Below are 13,526 nucleotides of genomic sequence, written 5' to 3' on the forward strand. Positions count from 1 at the left end.
TAGCATTCCACTTCTGGCTATAAACCCAAAATAATTGAAAGCAGTATCTTTTAAAAAAATTTTTATTGAGGTATAGTTGATTTACAATGTCATGTTAATTTCTGCTATACCGTCAGTTCTACATACATACATATTCATTTTCATGTTCTTTTCCTTTATGGTTTATCACAGGATATTGAATATAGTTCCCTGTGCTACATATTAGGACCTTATTGTTTATCTATAGTATATATGATAGTTTGCATGAAAGCAGGGTCTTGAAGAGATATTTGCACACCTATGTTCATAGCATCATATTCTGCCTAACATCTAAAAAGTCCCTGGTACCTTCAAGGAGATGGGTACTAATGGAGACCTCAGAGCAGATCTAATACACACACACACACACACACATACACACACACACACACCATCAGTCTTGTTACATCATAGTGACACCTCATTTTTTGACCAAAAACTACAATTACCCAGTTTGATGGCAGCTGGGACCACTAGTTATTCATCTAATAGTCTCCTCAGAGGGAACATACAGGGACTGTTCCATGAACAGTGTCCAATGAGTATTTCCTCATTGACTTAGCCATTGATTGAGGATCCCCTTGAGTCACAGGACTTTGGTCTGAATAACTTATAGCTGTTTCCAAAAACTCAAGCCACTTTCATTTGCCAGCTCTATGTTCTTGGCAAATAACTTTACAGCTCAGGGCCTTCTCCATGCCATGGAAATAATACAAAGTTTGGGGGATGTTTTGAGGATAAATGGAATAATGTATAAATACATGGTATGGTTATTTATTATTTTCATTTAGATGGCTACCCATAGGCTGTGAAAGTAATTTCACACCAAGATTTCCCAGAATGTTTGGATTCATGAAAGTTACCTGGAATAAGTTTTTGTCTCCATAAAGTAGACATTTCTCATTTGTTGCATTAGTCCTAGAATGTTGATTAAAAATTCAGTTGCACACTATTACAATTTGAGGACTTAATAAAAAGGGTGACAATTTGACAGAGACTTTTACAATTCCCAGCTTTTTCATTAATTTGTGAAGCAAAGGAATGCTATTGAGACTGAAATGAGAGGGAGGTAGAGATTTTAAATGGAAAGTACCATGACGGGTATCTGAAGTTTCTTTTGGATTAGGCTCTGATTAAAGAATGGAAAATATTTTTGCAATGAAAATTCTTGTCATTAAGCCAAACACCTTTGTTGGATTAGGTTCCTCTTGGGAGAGCTGAAGCTCCCTCCTGGGCAAGGCACCTCATCTCTTTAAGGGCTGACATCCCATCTGTAACCAATAATCTCAGTATGGATCTGTCTGAGCCTAGTAGTTGTAGGATTTAATTTTTTAAAATAGATTGGTGTAAGATTAAATTGCCAAGAAAGAGTTAAATATTTGTGTCTTCATATTGGCCATTCTTTAATCACAAAAGTATATATTTTGTACACTTCTACAAAATATATTTAAATGTTTAGTTACAAAGTATGTTTACATGTTTCATTGTAAAAGTATGGTATTTTGTACATTTCTATAAAATAGATTTACTTGTGAAAAATTTAGAAAATGCAGAAAAGCATAAAATAGAATAAAAATCCCCCATAATCATATTTCATTTTTGAGCCTATCTTTTTAATCTTCTTTCTATGTATATACATACATATATATATATATATACACATACATTTATATGTTAGATTTGTATAATATACATAGTACACACTTTAATGAGCTCATATTTACAAACTGCTAGGAACTGGTTTTTTAATTTAGTGTCTCATGAACATTTGCCCGTGTCATTAAACATTCTCCTACTGAATGATTGTAGGTGGCTGTAGAATAACCCACTGCAGTGGGTTTTGGTGTGGTCTGGCCTCAGGGTTCAAGGAGCCCTTCACTGGGCCAGGCTGGTTAGCACTTCCCTGACCTTCTGTGCTCTAGAGGAACATGTGTTCTGTTGAGAACATCCCATGGTGGGATGCTTGCTGGCATCCTCTGCTGGGCCCACTGTCACTCTCTGTGCTGTCCCCTGGGGTTCAACAGAATCAGCAGAACCAGCCTCTCATGCCTGAGGACTTCGACAACCTGGAACTGCCCCTTGGAGGGTGGGAGGAGGGGAGGATGCCTTTGGTCGTGGCCATCCCACATACTGAGGGAGGCGGCCTGACCAGGAGTTAATACCACATGCTCTGGTGTCTGGCTGACTGGCCTTGAATCCCTGTCCCACTCTGCACCAGCTGTAGGACCTCGGGTAAGGTGCCTACCCTCTCTGGGTGAGAGAAGATAATAATAACAGTGCCTACTTCATAGAGTTGTTGTGAGAATTAAATAAGAAATTCATACAAAGCTTAGCACAGTGCCTGGCAAATTATAAGAGCTCAGTAGATGTTAGCCATTATCATTGTCACCTCGATGTTCCTGTGAAGGTGGGGGAAGTTTAATGGGAAAACAAGAGGGGATAAGGTACAGAGATGACTCAGAAGAAGGAAGAATGTAAGAAGGATTCTGGCAATGGTGGTGGGAGGGGCAATGTGATGGTTAATTTTATGTCAACTAGGTCATAGTACCCAGATATTTGGTCAAACGCCTGTCTAAATGTCACTGTGATGCGTTTTCTTTTTTTTTTTTTTTAAAGATGTGATTAACATTTAAATCAGTAGACTTTGAATAAAGCAGATTACCCTCCATAATGTGGGTGGGCCTCATCCAATCAGTTGAAGGCTTAAGAGAAAAAAGACTGACTTCCCTCCAGGAAGAGGGATTTCTACTTCCAGACTGCCTTGAACTTGAACTGCAACATCAACTCTTCTCTGATGTCCAGCCTGCCAGAGATTTTGGCCTTACCAGCCCTCATAATCATGTGAGCCAATTCCTAAAAATCTCTTTTAAAAAATGTATTTTTAATATAAAAAATATATTTAATATAATATATATTATATATATATTATATATATAATATATGTATACCCTTGAACATCACAGGTTTAAACTGTGCAGGTCCACTTATATGTGTATATTTTTCAACAGTAAATAATATGGTATTACAAAAAACCAAGATTGGTTGAATCCGTGATGCAGAGCCATGGATACAGAGGAACCTCATGTATGGAGGGCTGACTATATGTTATACATGGATTTTCAACTGTAGAGAGGATCGGTATCCCTAACCCCTGCCTTGTTCAAGGGTCAACTATATATATATATGTATATACATACATATGCAGATATATATATCCTATTGATCTTTTTCTCTGGAGAACCATAACTAATATAGGTTGTTATCTAAAGTGTAAGGAAAAATAAAGAAAGATAAACAGAGGTGAATGTTCAGATAAGATCAGTGGAAGAGTAAAGGGGGGGTGGTTATTTGATATATTCAGAGCAAGAGCCATATCCTATTTATCTCTGTAGCCTTTACACAGTTCCTGGTATATAAGTACCAATAAAAGAAAGGAGAAAGAAGGGAAGGAAGGAGGGGAAGAGGGAGGGAGGAAGGAAGGAAGGAAGGAAGGAAGGGAGGGAGGGAGGAAGGAAGGGAGGGAGGGAGGAAGGGAGGGAGGGAGGAAGGAGAGAAGAAGGGAGCAGAGAAGTGAGGGCAGAAAGAGGGAGAAAATGAAGTCCCAGGGGAGGCTTGAGGCAAGACTGCTCTAGTTGTCCTTTTCTCTTTTTAATCCTTGAAATAATGCCTGAAGTATTCCTCTTCTGCATACTTTAGAATCAAGCAACAAGCACAGATCTCTTAACCATGTCCCTCCCCAAAACTTCGGCTTCATCAGACACCTCTCTCATTTATATCACTTGAAGGTCTGGCCAACAATATCCCTTTTTTAACTTAAAGTATTTAGTCTGAAATCTGTCGTGGCACAGCCATGATGCTCTGCTTTGACTGTGGATTGGCTGGAGAGATGGCACAGGGAAGATGAATGCTCAGATTGCTGGGTAATCACACCCTGACCACCAGAATTCCCCCCTGTGGTTTCAGTTGGATACATGCATTGCTTTCTGTCCCTGGCATGCTCTAGAGTCACCCACAAAGCAGCCACATTCCTGTCCAGGGCACAGGGGCTGTGTCCTCTGAAAAACATCCCACCAGGCACAATACCTGGAGGATATTCTGGAATGGAAGTAGAAACAAAATGTGATGTGTTATCATTTTATGATCTTCATTTTGTGGATCCTCAGGACTCCATTAAGAGTGGGTTTTCTCTTTTGTGGTGGTATTGCAAAGGTCTGGGGAGACTCTGATGCTCAGAGATCCTCTCCACCATAGCGTCAGAATCTTTTAGTTAAGGTTTGACTTGTATCAAGATAGAAACCTACCCCCCAAAAAAGAGCACTTTAAGGTGGAATCAGGCACGCTTAGTGTGAAGTTTTCATAATAGAGGGAGAAAAGGCATTGAAACCCAAGACAAAAGAAAACGCACCTGAAAATAAACTTTGTTTTTTTTCTAATTTGGCCTAGGACTGTTCTCACTCACTCATGCAATTTATTCAAGATTTTATCAAGAGTCTGTCACGTGCAAGGCACTCAGGTATATATCACGAGGGGGTACAAAATGCCAGAGGAACTTTAAGCCCACCTTTTACATTGACACATGAAGTTCTGGAGATTTCCCAAAATTACTTCCAAGCAAGTCAACACAGGGAAGTAAGTGACGTTTGTGTTCATTTTCCGCTCTCCCACTTTTTAGTCCTCATTCCCTGGGCACCCTGTAGACACACCTCTTTGGGAGTTCTATTGAATGCTTGCCTAGAGTCTACACTGATTTGTTAATTTCCACTCCAATCCAAACTTACCTGACCTGGGTCCTGTTTCTTCTCACCTGGAAAATAACCATAGCGCAGCTTCCTTTTAAGGGGTTCAATTGACAGTGTGGTTGGCTCCCCAACATCCAGTTGCCCCAGATGTGGAGAGGATGGTGAATGACAGAACGTGTATGTGACTGAGAGCAGGGGGCCTCCAGGAGATGCAGTATTTCTCAGACTGTGTTCTGTGGAACATGAGTTTGGGGAGATATTTACAAGTACTCAATAAAGAATTTGTTTCTCAATTGAATGAGCATGAGAAATATGACATATGATATCCTCCCTTGGAAATTCCCAAGAAACATTAGTATAAGTAAAGGCTTGATATTCTGCAGTAAAGAAACTCATTTAATTTAGTTTAACTTAATAATAATCCCAGGTGGAAAAATTATTTTTTTCCTACGGAATGATGATCCACAGAACACTAGTTTGGAAAAGGCACACACCCAAGCTAATGAAGTGAAAAAAAGAAGTGGGGATGGAGGGATTTCAGATGACTCCAAACAGCAGAGAGAAGGGAAGTCTTGAACGGCGAGGGCTTGTTTGGAGGAGAGGAAGAAGTTCCGGCTCCATGACACGGTTGTGCACAGCCACAGAGATGGTGAGTCACTGTCTTCCTACATCTCCTGCACGACTAGCTCCTCCTCTGGCAGGGTCTGTCCAGCCCTTTGGGTCCCTCCTCTGCCAGTCTCTGTCTGCTTCTCACTCAGAGAAGTTCTATGGAGAAGATCTTGCTGTATTCAGGCTTCTCCTTCTCTCAGGCCATTTCTTCCTCTGCATCTCTGCATGCTGGCACCAGCTGTGGTTTCATGTTTGCCTAAGGAGGGGAGGGGGCTTCATTTTCCTGATTGTTTGGCTCCGTTCCATTCCTGCATTGTCATATGTTATCCACGGAGCAAGCATATGCCTGCTTGCAAAGATTCCATAAATGTAGAACTCTGGCTTCTTTTTAAAATATATACACTTCAACTATTTAAAAAAGAAACTATGACAATAAACACACACTCTAATTTGACATGCACCAGATTTTAGCATATTAGGGACCCCCACTCTTTGTACTGCTGGGTGAGCTTGGTTTAATTCAGACCTGGAAATAGCATTTCTCTTGATGTCTCTGTGTGTATATTTGAATGTTTTATGGATAGATGTTCCTCTGAACAGAGCTTGTAGCTCTGCTTCACTCTGTTCCTGAATTCAGGCCTGTGCGTGTCCCCTTGGGTAAATTATTACAAGTGCGTACCCTCCATTAACATGGGAGTGACCACGCTCCATTAAATGCTGGGCAAGCCTTGGGTGCATGTGTTTAGCACGTGTTCTCCTCATGGAGTGGAAATCAGTTGTACAATATCAAGTGGACATGTAATGCATTGCATTATGATAGTATCATATTATTGTAGTTTTAATGAATTAATTTTTCTGTCTTTTCAATCTTCCTATTTACAGATATAATACATATATATGTATCTATCTCTGTGACAGTTTATGTTTATATTTATATTTATCCCCCCATAGTAAGATGAAATAATTATGTTTATAACAAGAAAAGGATCAAGCTGATAAGACAAGTCTGACCAGAATGAAGCATCTTTCCAGAAAACAAAGGCCATGTGTGGAAAAGTATCTCATAAAGTCATGCAAAGACAAGAAGAACAGTAATTATTATTTGTCACTGGGGTTCACCTTTTATGGTGCTAAGAGTTACTGGATGTACTTCATGCAGTAAAAATTTGCAAAATAGTTCTACAATGCCTGCCAAGTTACAGTGGTATTCTGAAACAGAATATAGTGAGAATAAAAAGAAGGCTATTGACATCTTACATCTTATAGTCTTGAGATTACTGTTCCTAGAAAACTGAATATGAACTAAAATTAAATCTGACAATGAAACTTCACACGCAGCATCATTCAAAGTAGATGGGCTCTGGGAGACAGGATGGAATGTTCCATCAGGGAAAACCTCGTTAAATGTTCCATTACTAACAAGGCAACTGGCTACTATAAAAATTCAACCACTACCATTGTCTGACAAGAGTATAGTGAAAAATTCAAGAATTATTACCCAATGTGCTTGGTGAATTGATTCAAAGGCTAAGATTTTCTAAATCTTCATGGATCCGGTGGACAACATTCTGCTTTGCTTGCTTTTGTGTTATAAGTTCATGCAGACAAATATGAGAAAGATTTATTACTTTTGAAAACTTTTGACATGTGCACAAAGAAGAAGAAATTTTAAGGTGTTTAGATCAGTTTTTAACAAGCCATCAAAGAAACTGGCAAAAATATAAGCTAGCTGTACAAACAGTACGAAAACAATGGCAGGGAAAAAACTCAGAAGGAACAGTTCAAAACCATTAACAGAATTCATTTCAGTGTTCACTGTGCGTTGAGCAGATGTGCACCAGCTATTGATAAGATGACAGTTTTTTTCAAAGCCACATTGAATAGTGCCATACAAATTGTCAGTTTTATTAAGAACCAATATTTACATTGTATATTTCCATGTTGGACGTAAACAATATGATTAATGAGTTCTAGAATTTACTTTTTCATACCAAAGGCAGAGGCCAAATGAGATAAGACATTACTGGTGTTTGTTTGTTTGTGGGTATTTTTATTGGTAAAGAAACTCCATTACCACACTATCTCTCAAATATAACAAGGTTGGACCACTGTAGGTTTTTTTTAAATAGATATAATAGATTTTATTTTATTTTATTTTTGGCCGCACAGCTTGTGGGATCTTAGTTCCCCGACCATGGATTGAGCCCACGCCCTCGGCAGTGAAAGCACGGAGTCCTAACCACTGGACCGCCAGGGAGTTCCAGGCTTTATTTTTTTAGAACAGTTTTAGGTTTACAGAAAAACTAAGGAGTGAGTACAGAGTTCCCTGATACCTCTCTATTCCCCAACAGTTTCCCCTGGTATTAGCATGTTGCATGACTGTGGTAGACTTATTGGAAGTGATGACCCAATATCGATACAGTATTGTTAATTGAAGTCTATAGTTTACAGTCGAGTTCACTCCTTGTGTTGTACATTCTATGGATTTTGACAAGTGTGTAATATCATGTGTCTGCCATCACAGTGTCAAACCGGATAGTGTCACCACCCTGAGGACCACTGTAGTTTTAATAAGCTGAAAGAGCCCAACTGGGAAATCAGGGTAACCTTGTTACCTTGCTCACAACTGCAGAATAAAGCACCAGCAACTAAAATGAAACACATTTCGTTTCCATTCGATACATCTCATTCAACACATTTCATGCAATACGAACTAAATTTACCTGCTCTGATTCTGAGAATGAAGGAAACAGAAGGGGATAGAAAGTGGTAAGGCAGAAGGGAAGGTATGATGCAGAGCATCAGACAGCACTGGAACCCAGCTCACAACTTTGCCACTCCCTGACTGGGAACCGTCTGCCTCAGCTGGCTGGGTTCCTGGTCCACAAAGCAAAGGGTTTGAAGCCATGATTGCAAAGGCCCTTCGAGCTCCAACTGAAAGAGGGCACAGATAATTATAACTAGGGTAGTATGTGTTTAGTGGATTGGAAAACATTTTCCTTGAGCCCCAGGATTTCTTGTGCTGATTGCCTTTGGAGAATTCAAGAATTAAAAAGACTAAGAAAACATAAATAGACAGATTCCTATTTAGGATTTTACCAATTTAGTCATTAAATAGAATGTTTGGGCTACAGCTAAAACAAAAAGACGATAATACTAACTCAGATTATTTCCAGATAAGAATCCATAAATGCTATTCTCTTCATCTCCCTTAAGTACATGAATAAAGTTTAGTAAAGAACATTCTTCTTGGAGTGGAAATAAAGCTTGAAACTGACTGTATGAATGCTCAGGGAGGGTGGACCTTTTATTTGGTACCGATTTTTCTTTCTTCTTATTTACATAGAACCCTACTTAAGTAGGTTAGTGGTGAGAGCAGAAAGCAGAGAGAGCAGTTTTGGTTATAAGTGCTTGTGGATATATTCGGAAACCCTAGGCTCTAGATTGAATACATTTTTTAAAGTCTGGCACTTGAGGAAGAATACTATATCCAAAGGATTGTGTGAATATTCACTATTAAAAATAGCTAGCATTTATTGAAGCATGTTCTAAACATGTTACATGGATTATAACATTTAATCTCCTCATCAATCTTACGAAGAAAACACTATCATTATCTCCATTTTACAGAAGCAGAAATAAAGCAGCGAAGTTAAATAACTCTCCAGGTCCCTCTATGGTGGTTAAGCTGAATTTTGAGCCTGGGCATTCTGACTCCTGAACTTGAGTTCTTACTACTGCTATAAATTACATATTTATATCAGTTTATTTAATGGGAAAGTAAGGACAGCTTAATATAATGATGTTATCTCAGATGGGAACTGAGATAAGTGGCCAAATAAAGATGGTCTGTAAGACCTGTTCTGTATTTAGAAATGCATGAATCCTGGCCTTAGCTGTTTTTTAAATTGTAGTAAATTACTGTTCAGGTTTATGTCACAATTAGTAGTCTTCCATTGTTTAATATAGATTCTGTTGTAGTGCAGATAGACCTAGAAGACTTGAACTTACAGTCCAATTTCAAATATTCTGTCCATTTGTCACTAGGATTAGGCAAATGCTTGACAAACAGTTTGCTCTTGTTTGGAGACAATTCTCCATGGGTCTCTTGCATTTCTGTATGTTCTATAAGCAGAGGCACTGACTTTCTTCTAGATGGTCTTTTCAATGATATTTGTGTAGTAAACAGCTTTGGAAGGTAGAGACGGCGTCACCTCCAGGAGCAAAGAGCAGGCATGATTTATGGACCTCTGTTATGGGTTCAGGTTCCCTTAGCTCAGGGTTCCTCTCCCGGAAAGCAACCCATTTTGTGTGCAGGTGTCACCTGGCCTTCTTCATGTTGCACAATGGAGATCGTGTTTCAGGAATCTGGCACAAGAAAAATGCCAAAACACAACTACTGTTACTGTTGTGAATAACAAAGTCCTTTGTCTCTGAGCCAGTAGTCTTGTGTCTTCTGCCAGAACTTAAACAACTGCACCAGGTTAACTTGCTAGCTTATAAGAAGGGTAAAACCTCAGACTCTTCATAGTTCTTGACAACTGTATCTGGATTTTTTTTTTTTTTTTTTTTTTTGTGGTATGCGGGCCTCTCACTGTTGTGGCCTCTCCCGTTGCGGAGCACAGGCTCTGGACACGCAGGCTCAGCGGCCATGGCTCATGGGCCCAGCCACTCTGCGGCATGTGGGATCTTCCCGGACCGGGGCACGAACCCGTGTCCCCTGCATCGGCAGGTGGACTCTCAACCACCGCGCCACCAGGGAAGCCCTGGATTTTTTTACTTTCTGAAAATATCATCACCATTGCCTAGATGTCATACCTAGATGAATAATACTTGCCAAATTAATCTTTGAGTTCAGTTGAATGAACGAATCACCTTTTAGTGAGACTCTACCAGGGGTTTTCTTCCATGCTAGCTTCACAGTTCTGTTTAGTGTAGACTATTATTCTCATTTTTCAAATGAGGAAACCTAGGTTTAGGAACATTAAGTACGTTCCCAATATCCTACATCTAGTAAATGTGAGCACTAAAGCCTTAAACTAGTCCAATGTTCTTTCTGTCACTATTGCCTCTTTTAATGTTTTAGCTATAGATGTGTTCATTTTCATACCAAATTTAAAAAGCTACTGGGAAAGGAAAAATGATTGTTTAAAGAGAAAATGTGAGCTTCAAACAAGAAGGAAAGGGAGAGGTGGAGAAAGAGTGAGGGTGAAAGAAAAAAAGAAAGAGGAGAGATAGAAAGGATGAAAAAATATGTCCAAACATTTTTAGAGGGTAAGTGTTGAACTGGGGTCCCTAAAACAAAGGTTGGAAGCAGGAGGAGGTTATGGGGCGGATTAAGGGGACTTGGTGCAGATCAGTGGAAAATCCCAAGCACAGTGCCCAGGTAAAGCCTGCAGGGAGCCAAAAAGTCAAGTAGTAAGAGTCGAAGAAAATGGGGCAGTCATCAGAGTCCCATAGAAAAAGTGAGAGAAGGGGATCAAGGGAGAGGTCTTGGTAGTTGGAGAGGGCAACGAGGAGTGATTGCTTGACGCCCTGGAATATTATAAAGTGGGGACAGTCTTTTGCCATTATTGTGTTTATCTCCTTTGTTTTCTTTAGACATCAGTGGTCTTTCCTGTGTGCAGAAGGGAACTGTTAAGGACCCCATCTGGTTTGGACAGAGAGACGATCACCACCATTTACCTCGGGTGGCCCTGAGGAGAATGAACACTATAAGGTACTTGTTTAAAAGCTAAAATGTTTGGGCTCAGTCTCCAAAGATCTCACCTGCAGTGAGTTTTTGTGTCCCTCTTTTTATCTATAGTTCAATTCAGTTGTACTCTGAGCTCCGCAGAGCCTTGAAAATAATAAAGATTGCTGTTACTACACCCACTCTGGGTAGTAACTAAACAGTGTGGCTTTAACATGTAGCCTTGTAAGCATTGCCCACCATAGTTTATTTTGTTCAGACTCACACTCTGTTCACTGATAGTCTGCAAACATTCATCAGTGATGATGGCAGCATCCTGGTGAGCCCCCCGGTTCTTTGTTTCCTGGTAGAGCATGGTTGAAATAAATTGGGACAGTTTCTCTTCTTGGGGGGCTGGGAAAGAATGATGAATGGGTCCCTTGTTCTGATGCATCATACTGTTTCCTACAAGGGAGAAAACAGACAGCTGCTCACCTCTGTATTGTCAAGAACCACACCTTGCACTCTAATAAGATCACTCACTGTTGTGCGGTGGAGGTGAAGGAGAGTTTCGGATTATTCATTACGCCTGAGTCCTCATTAGTAACTTCTTTACAAAATAAACACTTGGCTCTGCAGAAACAGGGAACAAGAGCCCACTTCATCCAAAGTACAGTGATAAATGTCTCCTGTGGCCCTAGATTCCAACTCTGAACATCTGTGATCTCCCCATCTCCATGGCAACATAAAGTAAATAATAAAAATAGTCCAAATCCAGGAAAAGCACAGCGGGGAATGTCTGTCCTGAAAGAAAACAAGCGCTTCACATGCATTCACATACCAGCAAGAGGACCCAGGCGAAACTTAAGAGTTGATCGATAGGAAAACAACAGTGAATGGATAATGCAGAGTGTGAAAGCAAAGAGGCAAAAAATGTCAGATTGTTTGAAGAAGTATTGTCGGCTTTCAATAGGAGGCCCAAAGGGAACATTGCTTCTTGTATTCATGGGCTTGTAGAGTACGTCTTTTACATTTTGTACAAATGTGTTTTGAATTATAAGCCTGTTATGTTACACGGTATTTAAAGGGAACCATAGATTATAAAAGTAATAGTATCAAGCAGGGAGCTGGGAACTGCTGATTTTGTTTTTGCCGCAGAGCTGTGGTCTGCCAAGAGACCTCGGGGCTCCTCCCAACCTGCACAGCAGCAACCCCGGGGGCTGCTCCTACTGTAGCCCCACCCACCCTGCAGAGACACAAGATGGTGCATTTGGGAGGCTCCAGAGCACCCACAGTTGGTGTGAGAGCAGCAAAGCAGCCCTCTGGGAGAGAAGAATGTGCCCTCAGGGGCACAAGAAAACTCTCAGGAATAGGATATTTTTAAAGAATGGGGAATTCAACTTAATTTTCTAGTTAGCTGTAGTGCCTTTGGACCTTTCAATTCACTGAGCCTGGTATGGCTCATCTGCAAAAAACGAGAGGGGGACTTCATGACCTGGTGTCCCTGCCAGCCCTGGAATTCTACAATTCTATGAATTGAGCACAAAGCATGATTTTGTTTCAGCCTTTGTAGATAAAAATTTCTGAGTTTACTGGTCTACTCTAGCAAAAACTGTGCATTGACTGTAACCAGATGGCAGTGTTGCGGGGAGGGGAAGTTGGAAGGGGGAGGGATAGACCCAGCTTAGGAGGAAGACTGAGGGGTCTAGAGCCAACCCCAGTGACTAGCTGTGAGACCTCGGGCAAGTTACTCAACCTTTCTTGGCCACTATGTCTTTGTCCCTGTCAATGGGGATGATGGTCCTCACCTTACAGCATTGCTGTAGGAATAACTGTAAGTGATCAATAAATGGTAACTATTATATATTTATGGATTTTGAGTCGGTGCTTTGAAGATTATTTTGATCATGTAAGTAGGATTTTATAGTAGTGGGGCCACTTGTCTGGTGTAGTTTATGGAAAGCAACCTCAATACTTTGTGATGGGGGTTCCTTTTGCACTACTTACGGGTGAATCTATACTGAAGATCCACCATGGCGTTTTTCTTTGAATCCCTAACAGTAGCTTTTTACTCTGTGTGCATCTTTCTCCTAAAATTAGAGTATAGCTAAACCCTTCTGGCTAATTTAATAATCTAGAAAGGTCGGGTTCTAATAAGTGGAAGTTTTTACTATATGAGTTGTGCACAGACATCTTGCCATTTATTCACAGGTAAATGCTCAAATTAAAAGCTAACCATTTTCATGGCAGCATTATTCATAATAGCCTAGATATGGAAACAACCTAAGTGTTCATCGATGGATGAGTGCACAAAGATGTGGTGGATATATACAATGGAATACTACACTGCCTGAAAAAGGATGAGATCTCGCCATTTGCAACAACATGGATAGACCTTGAGGGTATTACATAAGTGAAATAAGTCAGACCGAGAAAGACAAATGCAGTATGATCTCATTTTTATGTGGAATCTAAAAGAAGAAAACAAA

The sequence above is a fragment of the Hyperoodon ampullatus genome (assembly GCF_949752795.1).
Source record: "Hyperoodon ampullatus genome assembly, chromosome: 9".
Taxonomy (NCBI): domain Eukaryota; kingdom Metazoa; phylum Chordata; class Mammalia; order Artiodactyla; family Ziphiidae; genus Hyperoodon; species Hyperoodon ampullatus.